Source organism: Halichoerus grypus, chromosome 1 (genome assembly GCF_964656455.1).
Source record: "Halichoerus grypus chromosome 1, mHalGry1.hap1.1, whole genome shotgun sequence".
NCBI lineage: Eukaryota > Metazoa > Chordata > Mammalia > Carnivora > Phocidae > Halichoerus > Halichoerus grypus.
The window spans coordinates 125871967-125886353 of NC_135712.1; the positions used below are offsets into that span (position 1 = coordinate 125871967).

A 14387-nucleotide genomic window follows, 5' to 3' on the forward strand; every position below is an offset into this window, starting at 1 on the left:
TTCATCATCATTAGCCATCAGAGAAATTCAAATCAAAACCACATTGAGATACCACCTTATACTTGTTAGAATGGCAAAAATTGACAAGGGAAGAAACAACAAATGTTGGAGACGTTGTGAAGAAAGGGGAACCCTCCTACACTGTTGGTGGGAATGCAAGTTGGTACAGCCACTTTGGAAAACAGTGTGGAGGTGCCTCAAAAATTTAAAAATAGAGCTACCCTATGACCCAGCAATTGCACTCCTGGGTATTTACCCCAAAGACACAGATGTAGTGAAAAGAAGGGCCATATGCACCCCAATGTTCATAGCAGCAATGTCCGCAATAGCCAAACTGTGGAAAGAGCCGAGATGCCCTTCAACAGATGAATGGATAAAGAAGATGTCGCCATATATACAATGGAATATTACTCAGCCATCAGAAAAGATGAATACCCAACTTTTACATCAACATGGATGGGACTGGAGGAGATTATGCTAAGTGAAATAAGTCAAGTGGAGAAAGTCAATTATCATATGGTTTCACTTATTTGTGGAACAGAAGGAATAGCATGGAGGACATTAGGAGACGGAAGGGAAAAATGGGTGGAGAGGAATTGGAGGGAGAGATGAACCATGAGAGAGTATGGACTCTGAGAAACAAACAGGGTTTTAGAGGGGAGGGGGAAGGGGGGATTGGTTAGCCCGGTGATGGGTATTAAGGAGGGCACGTACTGCATGGAGCACTGGGTGTTATACGAAAACAATGGATCATGGATCACCACATCAAAAACCAATGATGTATTGTATGGTGACTAACATAACATAATAAAATTAAAAAAAATAAAATAAAGAGAAAGATCTGAGATACACAGAGGAGACAGCCAGGGGAAGATGGAAGCAAAGATTTGAGAGAAGTGTTTACAAGCCTAGGAATGTCAAGGATTACCGGCAACCACCAGAAGCTAAGAGAAAGAGGCAAGTGACAGATTCTCACTCAGATCCTCCAGAAGGAAGTAACCTTGAAGCCATCTTGATTTGGACTTCTGGCCTCCTGAACCATGAGAGAATACATTTCTGTTATTTAAAAAAATAAATAAATGAATAAAATGATTTGACTCCGCTGGTAATGAGGAAGAACATAATATGCATTCCTATTCAGATTGGGTTAAAATGTCTCAACAGGTCAAACAGTTCCTAACTTCCAACCTAGCTTTCTTGCCCAGAGAGTAAGTGTTACTGTCTTGGATAATACACCATTCTCTAGACCTGGAAAGCTTCTTTTAGTGCTTTGCACACTATATATTCCAGACCATGGAGGATAAATTTCAATACTGTCATTGGTGATGTCCCTTGAAAGTGGCAGGTACTCAACAGGAACTGATGAAGTTCTGTGTTCTGTATCATCCCAGTGATGGAGTCACTATTATACTACATGCCAGATAAGTTTTCAGACCCAACAGAGATGCAGGGCAAACAATTCTGTCAAGTCAAAGGGGAGTTTTTACCTTCCAAATCATTATCTATCTATTTACTTATTTCTTAATTCCTCTTGTCTAAGGAAAAAGAGGTTCTTTAAAGTTATCAGGTCTGACTACTATATCAAAGAACCCTGATTTTCGAAAGACAGATACTCCCATGGGTAAAGGGAAGAGTGAGGTTTCTTGGCCCAGCCACTCTAGAAATCTGGAGCAAGAAGCAAAGGAGGAAAATGTTCTTATTCAAATTAATATAAACCAATCACATTTACCTCAGTATAGATGACCTTAACAACTAACCTGTAATTTGAACATCTGAATCCTTCACTAAGGTAAAGCAGAAATTAGAGCCAAAAAAAAAAGAAATTAGAGACAAATGTGAACATTGAAACAATAAGATAAAGGGGGTGCCTATAACCAGGAAATACACTGATGAAATGGAAATGAACTATCATGGAGTTGAGGACCAGAGGAACCTGAGGCAAACTGTCAATGCTGGCATGTTTTTGTCTGTTGGAAAGACAATGAGGGGTGTGTTTGGAAGCAAAGTGAAGATAATATGGGCAACCAGATAGATTACTCCTTGCCAGGCAGGTTCTAATACAGCTTAAGTAGAAATTTCCTTTGAAAAGCATAAACTCTGTCTGTAGTCCCATACTTGTAAAGGGAGATTCTCTTTTCATTAGATTTCTTTTTTTCCTATCTTCATTAGAATTCTCAGACAGGTCTCCCAATCTGAGGTATGTGGGAGGAAAAGTAGCTAGATAAGAGCAGTCCTCTATATGCTCTCCAATATGGTAGCAACTACTAGCCATATGTGGTCACTGAGTACTTGAAACATGTCTAGTGTCACTGAGGAATTGAATCTATTTATTTTAAATTTTATTTAACTTTAGATATAGATACTGATTCAGTTATTGAAAAGTGATATGAATATTTGGAGTAACTTGGTTATATGAATCTACTTTTTCAACCGTAATTTTAATGTAAATAAAGGTATTATCTGTAAAAATTTAGAGTCCAAATTGCTATGTACTGTAAGTGTAAAATGTACAGATTTCAAGACCTAATAGGAAAAACATGCATACTATCTCACTTATATTAATTACTGTTAAAATGATAAATTTTATATATATTAGGTTAAATATATTAAAATTAATTTCACCTGTTTCCTTTTACTAATTTAAGTGGCTACTAAGAAATTTAAAATTACATATAAGGCTCACATTTGAGGTTCACATTGTACTATTATGTGATAGCACTGCTCTAGATTCTAGAGAATCTAGATTATGTTTTTTTGTTTGTTTAAAGAACATTATAGCCAGTATATATTTCGGTTTCTTTGTCAAAATCATACAAGGGAAAGGTTATACCATCTGAAGAACCCAAAGATAGTTCTTCTAATTACACTCTCCCAATAAATTAAAATTTGGCATTTGGTTTACAAATTTGTCTCAGATAATTTGTGTCAATCAACCAGTATCTGATAAATTATAAAATAAAATTGACACTGAAGTTCCAGACTCAAGAAACTGACCTGGGGAATGAACCATGAAACAGAACACACTGACTACTAAAAACCAGGTCCTGCAGCATCCTTTCTATTTCTGTATTACAAAAAGTCAAATATTTGAGAATAAATAGCACATTCTGTTAGTCTTCTTTTATATGACCCAAAAAGTAACCACATAAAAAGTAAAGTTACATATAAACCTAATATATATATATTCTAAAGAAGAAACTATTTTAAATAGCAACTGAACATGAACCAAATAGATGGCAAATGATAATAAATATATATCCTTTATATGTACAAGTAAACCTTTACCAGGTAAAGAAAGTTCCTTTGAAGATTGTAGCCTAAAAGATAAAAACTCTTCACCCTAAGCCACTACTGACAAACTAAGCTGTCATTATCAACATAGGCACCTCGGGATGTTATAAAAACCCCAGAAATTGTATTCAATGAGAGCAGCATCCATGCTCACACCATTCCTAGAGACAGGGATCAGCTATCACCTCCATTTTAAGAACTGGATAACTGATTAATCACAGAGAAGTTAAACAGCACATTCAATATTTGCTAAAAGCTGCTTATTTCTGCTTGGACCCTGAGCTGTCATTCTGGAAGCTGCTACCAGATGTGTAAGGTGCTTACTAATAGGGTAGTAAGCCCACCTTAGAGGGTCTCTTTTAAAGTTTTACACTAGAAGCACACAATTTGATCAACTGTGCTTCTTTTCCCTATAAAAATAGAACTTGATAAATACAGCAGCACAATTCATTAACAAATCTTTAATTACTACCTTTTTTATGAATTAAAATAAAGACAGTCTAGTATATTTACATAAATTAAAAATACCTACCTTTAAATTATCTTTTTCCACTAAATTCTACCCTTTTTTTATTTTTTTAAAATATTTATTTATTTATTTGACAGAGAGACAGAGAGAGAGAGAGCGTGAGTACAGGCAGGGGGAGTGGCAAGCAGAGGGAGAGGGAAAAGCAGGCTCCCCACAAAGCAGGGGGGGAGCCCAATGCGGGACTCGATCCCAGGACCCCAGGATCATGACCTGAGCTGAAGGCAGTCACTTAACCAACTGAGCTACCCAGGAGCCCAAGTCTACCGTTTTAAACCTCCGTCTAACTTAAAACTGGGTTTATTCCAGACTCTAATTGGAATTCTCCCTGATTTAATTTGGATTGTAATTTCTCCAATAAGTCTCAGGTCTTCAGAATAGCATAAGAGCTCATCATGTAATTCTCCTGAGTTAATCTATTCTTTCTTCTCCCCCTGATTTTAGCTTAAGAAACCATTAATTTCATAGGGCATCTAGGGTCTCATTTGCTGGAGGCCTTCCTCCGTTCAGCGGATGCACTGTTCCTTGTATCTTTCCCACACCTTTACCCCTAGAGAACCTTGGGTTTTGCTCCTTCATCCCCATGCTTTACCTTTGCTGCACTGCCCACTCTGGGCTTCCATTTCCAAGCAGAAAGAACCATACATGCGGCCGTCTTGCTCTCTGCTCTGTGGTCTTGTTCCAATCAGGGAAACATTCCTATGGCAACCAACACGCACCACCATCTCACTCCCCCTTCCCTGAAAGTTCCTTATTTGCATGGCAGACGTTTGGCAAGGACACTGAATTACTTTCACTTGCCTAGCAACTACTAGTCTGTTCCAGCCCTTTTAAAGGGACTTAGCTTTTTTCTCTTTATTTATTAAAACATACTTGGGGGCTGGCTGGCTGCAGAAAGCACAGCTGCCAAGTCAGCCTCCCGGGGCACTGGCCTGGAGCACACATAGCTCTTAAGCAAATTGGAGCCCTCTCCTGCCCCTAAGTAAAAAAACAATGTCCAGAGGCTAAAGACAATGGGCCAACAGTGGACAGCTCTTAAGGAGCTGTCTTTAGGCCAATTCCAGGGAAAATTCCACTTTCAGAGAACCTCAAATCTTCCTCATCCTCAGCTATAAGAAGAGTCAAATTATTGGTATATTAGCCTTCATTCATAAAACCAGGTTTATCCATCCGGTATGTTGTGCTTTTAGGACCCTCCTATTGATTTATTTAGTAGGCTTTGTAACCAGATATTTTAACTTATATATTGTACTTTATTCGTTTAGGTAATTTTGGTATCAGGAACCAACATGGTCCCAAATGATTGATACTGCTATTCACATTTCCCCCCCTCAGTGAATCCTAAGAAACACTCAAAATGCCTATAATATAATTTGGGCCCTTAAGTGAAATACTTTCTCTGAAAACCCACTTAAGTGGAGGAGCTTGAACAATGAATAAACCAAGTTTCTCCAGCCCTTGGGCTGTTCTGCTGGTAGGATCTCATGTTTGCCTGGTACCCTTTCAGAACAGAGCCCAATAGCAGACACTAGCTCCTAAAAGCACCTGATGAGGTAATCAAGCCAGGTTCTGGAGAAAAACAAAAGCTATTGCCTTCCACAGGAAAGGAAGGCCACTGATGCAGAAGTGAAGAGTTGCCAATTTAAGCCAGCAATACCAAAAGTCAACACTGGTGGACACGGTCCATCTTTTATGAGATAACTTCCTTCTGCTAGCAGGGAACAAAAGACTCACTTTTTTATGCTTTTAATCTTTAATTTCCTCTAAAAAGAGGTTTCTTACTCACTTCCATGACTCCAGAAGGACAATTTTTGATCCCCAGAACCTATTTCGATGATGGCACACAGTAAGTGTTCAGTAAGCATTTACCGAAATCAACCATAGACACAGAAGTAACTAAAAATTTAAATTAAAATAACTATTTTAACCTATCATACCTGTGAACTATAATTTTTGTCATATTCAATGCTGACAAAGATGTGGAGAAAATGACATTCTTATACATTGTTGGTGGAAGTATAAATTGGTGCAGTAATTTTGGAGGACAATTTGGCACTTTTTAGTGACACTAAAAATGCACACACTTTCACTAGTAATTCCCCTGCTTTGACTGTATCCTAAAAATATATTTACTGAAAAAATGTAAAAAGATATGTTGAAAGATGTTTATTACAGCATAGTTTGCAACAAGATAAATCAGGTAACAACCAAAATGTTGATACACAGAAGTTAAATTATGGCATGCCAACACAATGAAGTGCTATATAGATATTAAAAAGAGGTAGATCTATATGTACTGATGTAAACATATATCCAAGATATATTGCTAAGGGAAGTATACCACATGACAAAACCCATGTTTCCATAAATAAGTACAGATGTGTATTATGTGTACATATGCATATATACATGTATTATGTGAGTGATTGTAGATGAAAGGAACATTAGATCATTACTAGAGGGACCTGTAGAAACTTCACAGTGGCTATCTTAAAGAATGATATTTAGGAATCAAAGAACAGGGAGAAAGATTTATTATCACCTAATAGCTTTTAAAAATGTTGACTAGTTTGGAAAAGTAAGTCTTGTTCATACTTTAGAAACATGTTCATAATTGGGGCACCTGGGTGACTCAGTAGGTTAAGCATCTGACTCTTCATTTTGGCTCAGATCATGATCTCAGGGTTGTGAGATTGAGCCCCATGTCAGCCTCCATGCTCACCACCATCTCTGCTTGAGATTCTTTCTCTCCCTCTTGCCCTACTCAAGCACGTGCTCTTTCTCTCAATAAATAAAATCTTTTAAAAAAGCATGATAATTGCTTTCATATTAACTTTTCAAAAAAAAATAAACTAGTAGGTTATTTTTACCTTTCAGTTCTATTTGGTAACTAACACAGGAGTCTCTAAAACCATCCACAGCTCCTGAAAGCAAGAAACTGCAGATGTGGAAGCAACAATTCACAAATTACATACAAAGCTTCAACATTTAATGTGTTGGACATGGTAAATGTATCAAAACTATACTAAAATTAAGAAATCATAATTGAGCTATGTAAATTAAGATTTAAAAATTGTGAAAACACATAATAACACAATAAAATCAGCCGGTGCTCTTCCTAATGCATGGGAGTCTCTTTTTGTGGGGAGAGAGGTGAGTTTACAGGAAGCAGAGAAATAACTCCTACTATAAAATTAGAAATCATAAGCCTTAGAATCCCTGTACATATAAAAATTAAGAACCAACAAATGGGACCAAGAACTTTAAATGATGCTTAATCAAATAAAGAGATGGGGGGGAGTGGCGCCTGGGTGGCTCAGTTGGTTAAGCATCCAACTCTTGATTTCAGCTCAGGTCATGATCTCAGGGTCCTAAGATTGAGTCCTGCATCAAACTCCATGCTGGGCATGGAGCCTGCTTAAGATTCTCTCTCTCTCTTTCCCTCTGCCCCTCTCCACCCCTAAATAAATAAATAAATAAATAAATAAATAAATAAACAAACAAACAGACAGACAGACAAAAAGCTGTTAATGTGTTTTTTGAGGGGGATTACTTAAAAACCAGAGAAAGACAGCTGAAAAGAAATATCCCTTAGTCACTGTCAACTCAGTAACAAGAAGATGGAAACCATGATATAAAATTAATTTTTTTCAACTTCCAGTGGTTAGAAAGAACACTCTGTTTTAAAAAATAAAGCATTAAAGTTCATTTCCACATTATCCTCAGCCTCCTAAATATTCCTACTCTTTTCTTACAAATTCAAGAGAAAAAAAATTTCCCCTGGTACTCATTATAAAACCCCAGAATGCTCCTGATATTGCCATTTTAACTGTCTATTGTTCTCCTAACTCCAGGAAATCTCTGAAAGCCAGACATAATGACTGTTGTGACAGTTTTCAGTAACAAGAAGTGAAGTTTCCTGTCAAAAGAAGTGCTCTCACCATTTTCATCATATGTAAAACAAGATGCTTCTACAGGCACATTCATAGACAGAGCTTCTCTAAGACCCTGAAAATCTACTATCAAGGATGAAAGAATGAATCAAAATGACAGATAAATTTGTGGGAGTTTTTCCCTTTTAGCTATAGCAAACTCTCATTTATTTCCCAATTAGTACTGATTCTTTGGTCAGAGAACTGGCCTTTTACTCCAGAGCTGTTAAGGGCAGATTCCAGATATTAATCCAACAAAGGAGCAAAAAAAGATGGTGCTTGGTGCTTATTTGAAATACTCTAGATCCTAGACTAAATGGAGTGGATATGAAACATGCTACATTATAATGCTCTTCCAGGAACTATTTAAAGTCACCAAGATTCTAAATCTCCCATTAAAATTGAGAGACCCACATCTTCAGGAGAGATCTACTGGTCAGATGAGCAGAAAGAAGACCCTCCTGAAGGAAGGGTCTTGGACCAGGATTTAGAGGCCCTGAGTCCAAGTTCTATAGTCCTTAACCTGGAAAACAGAGACTCACCCTCATTCACCTCACTTCTCCCATGTAAACAAATGGGGACAGATGGTCAGATCAAGTGAGATAACATATGGAAACAATTTGAAAAAAAAAAAGAAATGGGATGCCAAAATGGCCTTACTATTAAAAAGACCAAGAGTTTGCCTCTGTGAAATTATCATACAAATATAATCCTGTGCGACTCAGTTTCCTTATCTTTTTTTTTTTTTTAAAGATTTTATTTATTTATTTGACAGAGAGAGAGAGACAGCACAAGTAGGCAGAGGGAGAGGGAGAAGCAGGCTCTCCGCCGAGCAGGGAGCTGGACGTGGGGCTCGATCCTAGGACCCCAGGATCATGACCTGAGCCGAAGGCAGCCGCTTAACCGACTGAGCCACCCAGGCGCCTCTCAGTTTCCTTATCTGTTAAATGGGAACAACAACACTCACTTCATGGATACTATGAGGGTTAAATGAGAAAGCATGAAATGTTCTTAGAGGAGTGTCTGGCATACATACAGCAAATGCTCTAAACTATTAGCTATTGCCTTTAGTACAAAGCCACTTAGAACTATGAATCCCTAGTACTGGAGAGTCCCTAGATGTTACACATAATAGTATAAAGTGAAAAACATGAGATAAGAACATAAAGTAGGGATCGGCTATGCCCACAGAATCTCCCTTTTTGTAACTAGTGGCCGATTAAAAACAAAGCAATAACCACAAAAGGATGTCTGGGATAAAACTTTGACCAAGCACACAGCAACTCAGTACAGCAAGAGGCAAAAGACTGCATCAATCTCTCTACTAAAGGTTAGGTGGCTTATACACTAAATAGGACATGTACAGGGACAGGGACTTTTCTCTGTGCCTGGCTGGTTACATAGTAGGTTCCCCCCAAATATTTGAAACATGGATAGATGGATGGATAGGATGATCAAAGGTTGTGCGTTCAATACAATCCTCTTGCAGTGCTCCAATCACAACACAGTCTGCTCAATATTAAGGCAGGCTATGTGAAAGACAAAGGAAAACCCCAAAGATATACGTACTCTTATACCTTCATTATTTACTCAATGTTCACTCTAGGTCAAGCACAGAGCAGAAATTTTATAAATAAAGGTTTGTTCATGCATTTATAGAAATCTAGCCAAGTTTTGAGGAGAAAAAGTTGGCCTTTTTGTTGACTGGACTCTAGTCAAAGTGGAGATAACTAATTACCTACCTCCCTAATTGGCTTTTTTTTTTTTTTTAAGATTTTATTTATTTATTTGACAGAGAGAGAGGTAGCGAGAGAGGGAACACAAGCAGGGGGAGTGGGAGAGGGAGAAGCAGGCCTCCCGCAGAGCAGGGAGCCCGATGTGGGGCTCAATCCCAGGACCCTGGGATCATGACCTGAGCCGAAGGCAGACGCTTAACGACTGAGCCACCCAGGCGCCCCCCTAATTGGCTTCTTATAGGCAACTCTCTCTGCATCCAAACCTTAGTGATGCCATTTAAGTGTCAAGACATTTTTATCTTAAGAAACCAAGGGAAAATTGAAAGTCTTGCTCAATCTACACATTCAATGCAATCCCTATCAAAATACCATCCACTTTTTTCACAGTGCTGGAACAAATAATCCTAAACTTTGTATGGAACCAGAAAAGACCCTGAATAACCAAAGGAATGTTGAAAAAGAAAACCAAAGCTGGTGGCATCACAATCCTGGACTTCAAGTTCTTTTTTTAAAGATTTTATTTATTTGACAGAGAGAGACACAGCTAGAGAAGGAACACAAGCAGGGGGAGTGGGAAAGGGAGAAGCAGGCTTCCTGCTGAGCAGGAGCCCGATGCGGGGCTTGATCCCAGGCCCTGGGATCATGACCTGAGCTGAAGGCAGACGCTTAACGACTGAACCACCCAGGCACCCCTGGACTTCAAGTTCTATTACAAAGCTGTAATCATTAAGACGATATGGTAATGGCACAAAAACAGATACACAGATCAATGGAACAGAATAGAGACCCCAGAAATGGACCCTCAACTCTATGGTCAACTAATCTTTGACAAAGCAGGAAAGACTATTCAATGGAAAAGACAGTCTCTTCAACAAATGGTATTGGGAAAATTGGACAGCCACATGCAAAAGGATGAAACTGGACCATTTCTTTACACCATACACAAAAACAGACTCAAAATGGATGAAAGACCTAAATGTGAGACAGGAATCCATCAAAATCCTAGAGGAGAACACAGGCAATAACCTCTTCGACCTCGGCCACATTAACTTCTTATTAGATACATCTCCAAAGGCAAGGGAAACAAAGGCAAAAATGAACTATTGGGACTTCATCAAGGTACAAAGCTTTTGCACAGCAAAGGAAACAGTCGACAAAACCAAAAGACAACTGACAGAATGGGAGAAGATATTTGCAAATGACATATCACATAAGGGGCTAGTATCCAAGATCTGTAAAGAACTTATCAAACTCAACACCCAAAAAACAAATAAATCAGTCAAGAAATGGGCAGAAGACACGAACAGACATTTCTCCAAAGAAGACATCCAAATGGCCAAGAGACACATGAAAAAATGCTCCACATCACTCAGCATTAGGGAAATACAAATCAAAACCACAATCAGATACCACCTCACACCAGTCGGAATGGCTAAAATTAACAAGTCAGGAAATGACAGATGGTGAGGATGCGGAGAAAGGGGAACCCTCTTACAGTATTGGTGGGAATGCAAGCTGGTACAGCCACTCTGGAAAACAGTATGGAGATTCCTCAAAAAGTTGAAAATAGAGCTAACCCTACAACCTAGCAATTACACTACTGGGTATTTACCTCAAAGATACAAATGTAATGATCCAAAGGGGTACCTGCACCCCAATGTTTATAGCAGCAATGTCTACAATAGCCAAACTACGGAAAGAGCCCAGATGTCCATCGACAGATAAATGGATAAAGATGTGGTATATATATACAATGGAATATTACTCAGCCATCAGAAAGGATGAAATCTTACCATTTACATCGACGTGGATGGAACTGGAGGGTATTATGCTAAGCAAAACCAGTCAGTCAGAGAAAAACAATTATCATATGGTTTTACTCATATGAGGAATATAAGAAACAAAACAGGATCATAAGGGAAGGGAGGGAAAACTGAATGAGAAAAAATCAGAGAGGGAGAAAAACCATGAGAGACTCTTAACTATGGAAAGAAACTGAGGGTTGCCTGAGGCGAAGTGGGTGGGGAGATGGGGTAACCGGGTGATGGGAATTAAGGAGGGCACGGGATGTGATGAGCACTGGGTGTTATATGCAAATGATGAATTACCAAACTCTAGATCTGAAACTAATGATATACTATATGTTGGCTAATTGAAATTAAAAAAAAGAAAAAGAAAAAGAAAAAAAAAAAAGTCTTGCTCAAATAATGTAACTATACCAGATAGTATCCAAGGAATTTAAGGGCATGTAATTAATTACAATAATACCTTACAACAAATTCATACTGACAGAAGGAAGATATGGGTAACAATATTGAATGATGAATGAATCTTAAAGAAGTAAAGTTTTATTACAGTAATTCAAATTAAGTGCTAATAGAATATTACCAAGTGGATATCCTCAAAGGATACTTTAATGACTAGAATCCCACATAATCAGTACATAGGATGCAAACAAATGAAAGGCATTTGAGAACCGTCCTTTCTCTCAAGCAGGTTGATGTTTCTTAGAAAACTTATTTACACTATTCATTTGTTCTGTGGGTCCTTTCTACATAGATAAAACAAAGTAAACTTGGTATTTACTCTGAAGAAATTATTAAGGACCATGAATTAATGGGGCTACAAATGTATGGCATTGCCAAAGAGAGATCTAGGGCTCGGTCAGATGGCTGCTGCCAACTACATGTGAATTTATTTTTAAACGAGTGTTTACTCCACTGTTCATGCACATTATCACGAGAGGTTCATCTTTACATACAAAGCAGAAAATAAGTGGTGAATGAAATCAGTGTACTGAATGGAACAGGAGAGTGGATGGAGAAGAGTACATCCTATTGTCCCCTTCCTTTTCTATTTTTTCTTTCTCCTCTTATCCAGTATTCTGGGATACACTCTAAGAGCTTTTTTCAAACTGAGGAGTCTGAAGAAGATGCATCTGACAACCTGGACTCCAGGAAAGTACACATGCAAACACTTTCTAGTCTGTGTAGGATCATCAGAGCTTGGTGGATGGAGCTAACACATTTCCAAAGCACTCCAGAAGCTGCAAAGAATGATCAATGTTACTCATCTGATGCAACCACCTGTGAGACAAGGAAGGCAGGCATCTTTATATTGACGTAGTCAAGGCCACACTGTCAGAAAATGATAGGGCCTAGCATTCAGTCCAGTCCTCCCACTTGGTCTGCAGCGATATATCCCCATGTCCCACTGCCTCAGAAAATAACAAAGCTTATGTACACACCCCCATGGTAAACTGACAAACCCTGGCATCCGATCTATCATATCTGTGGGAAGCAGAGACTTGAGTGGAAAGAGGTGATTCATAGCCCTTGGCCTCACTGTGATTTCACAAAGGACTTACTGGTTCTGGAACAGCTACTTTTCAGATGTTAAGTACAGTTGAATCTGCATCTGCTCCTCTACTAGTAAAAAACAGGGTTTGGGGGCAACGTCTAAAGCAAATTACTTATTATTCTGAATTTTTCTTAGTATATTTGAGATATACAATGGAGGCAGGAGTGGCTAGTCTTATAAGGGTAAATGAGAGGCAACTGGAAAATTATTTTGCAAACACAGAACTTAATATAAATGCTTGATTAAATTATCTCCCAAACTTTGGGTGTTCTCTTTCACTTCTTTTTTGAAAGAATGATTCCATGTAAAGGCTCATGGCACTCTACAAATATAAGCAATATATTAACATGGGGGACATTATTTTTTCATAAGAGATGTAGGAAAAATCTGATATAATATCAGTTTAGGTTTGGGGAAATCTCAGGATTAAAAAGTCTTAAGATAGTCTCAGGATATTGAGTGACTCCCTCACCTGGATGGGCATCAGAATCCCAAAGAACAGCGTACACTCAGCTGGGTGTTAGAACCACTGATCAATCAACCTCCAGAGACAAGACAACCTGGTGAGAGTATCCAGTAGTCTGTTAAATTCATGCTTCTTCCTCCCCCAGAAAAGCTTAAAAATAAATCCTAAAGAAGGGTAGTTTTTAAAATAGCTACCCTCTCCTGGCCACCTGGGGAGCTTCTGTGGGTTGGAGAATTGCAAACTTTACAGTTACTGATTACTCTAACAGCAGCTGTAACTGTTCAAGAGGAAAAGTAGCCAGCAACACCGATTTCAAGGACTACATTTTGAGAACTGCAAAAATTTGTCAAACTCCTCATGCCTGTGATTTTTTCCAAACCTAGTGCATCAATCCAATTCCACAAATCTTCATTTAACATTTATTATGTACAAGGCATTGGTGCCTTACTCATTGGATTCAGAGTAAAACGTGACAGCTCAGCCACAAGCAAACAAATAGATCTAGATAAACACACACACCACAGCAAATGCAGTACAAATGAACCTGTTGCAAATCGTTAGGAAGGACCTGTGAGGTCAGCAATGATTACCATGGCAACTATAGCCAATGGCATTCTGTCTAGCTCCTAGTGCAATGATTTGAGATCTGAGTTGGCTTTTGAAGCAGGCCTAGATAGACATGCTGTTTTCCATTGGGAAGTTCTGCTTTTGTCTCTGGCAGAAAGGAATGCATTCTTTATTAAAGGTTGTTCACTGTCCCGATACAAAACAGAGAACAAAGGTTCAGAACTCTTATTCACTAATTTACTGGGTTTTGATAATCATCAGAAACTGTTTATCTCTAGCCTATTAAAAATCATTTGGTCACTCAAATGGGATGGCTCCCTGGATCAAGTTTCAACCTTACTTGTTCCATTTGGGACCAACACTCATTTGATGCCGTGATCTATTCTTACAGTAAACTATCAGCCTGTGAAAAGGTCTGAACATACTTAATCCCCAGCATATCCAGCCAAAATGACTATTTGAATTAAATGCAAATAAATCAAAGTACAAATATATTTTCCTTTGAATGC

General features: G+C 38.4%; 1 protein-coding gene across 9 annotated transcripts in view; it reads right to left on the minus strand.

The window, feature by feature from the left end:
• TMEM108 (transmembrane protein 108) overlaps positions 1 to 14387 on the minus strand; it is a 387164-nt gene that overhangs the window by 261811 nt on the left and 110966 nt on the right. Inside the window, exon 1 of one of the 9 annotated variants that reach the window (XM_078071708.1) lies at positions 4410 to 4552. The exons of 6 other annotated variants lie outside the window; for them this stretch is intronic. The gene's annotated coding sequence lies outside the window, so the exon portion shown is untranslated. Of the gene's footprint in view, positions 1 to 4409; positions 4553 to 14387 lie in introns of those variants that run through there. 2 more of the 9 variants (XM_078071710.1, XM_078071713.1) reach the window with 2 other exon arrangements.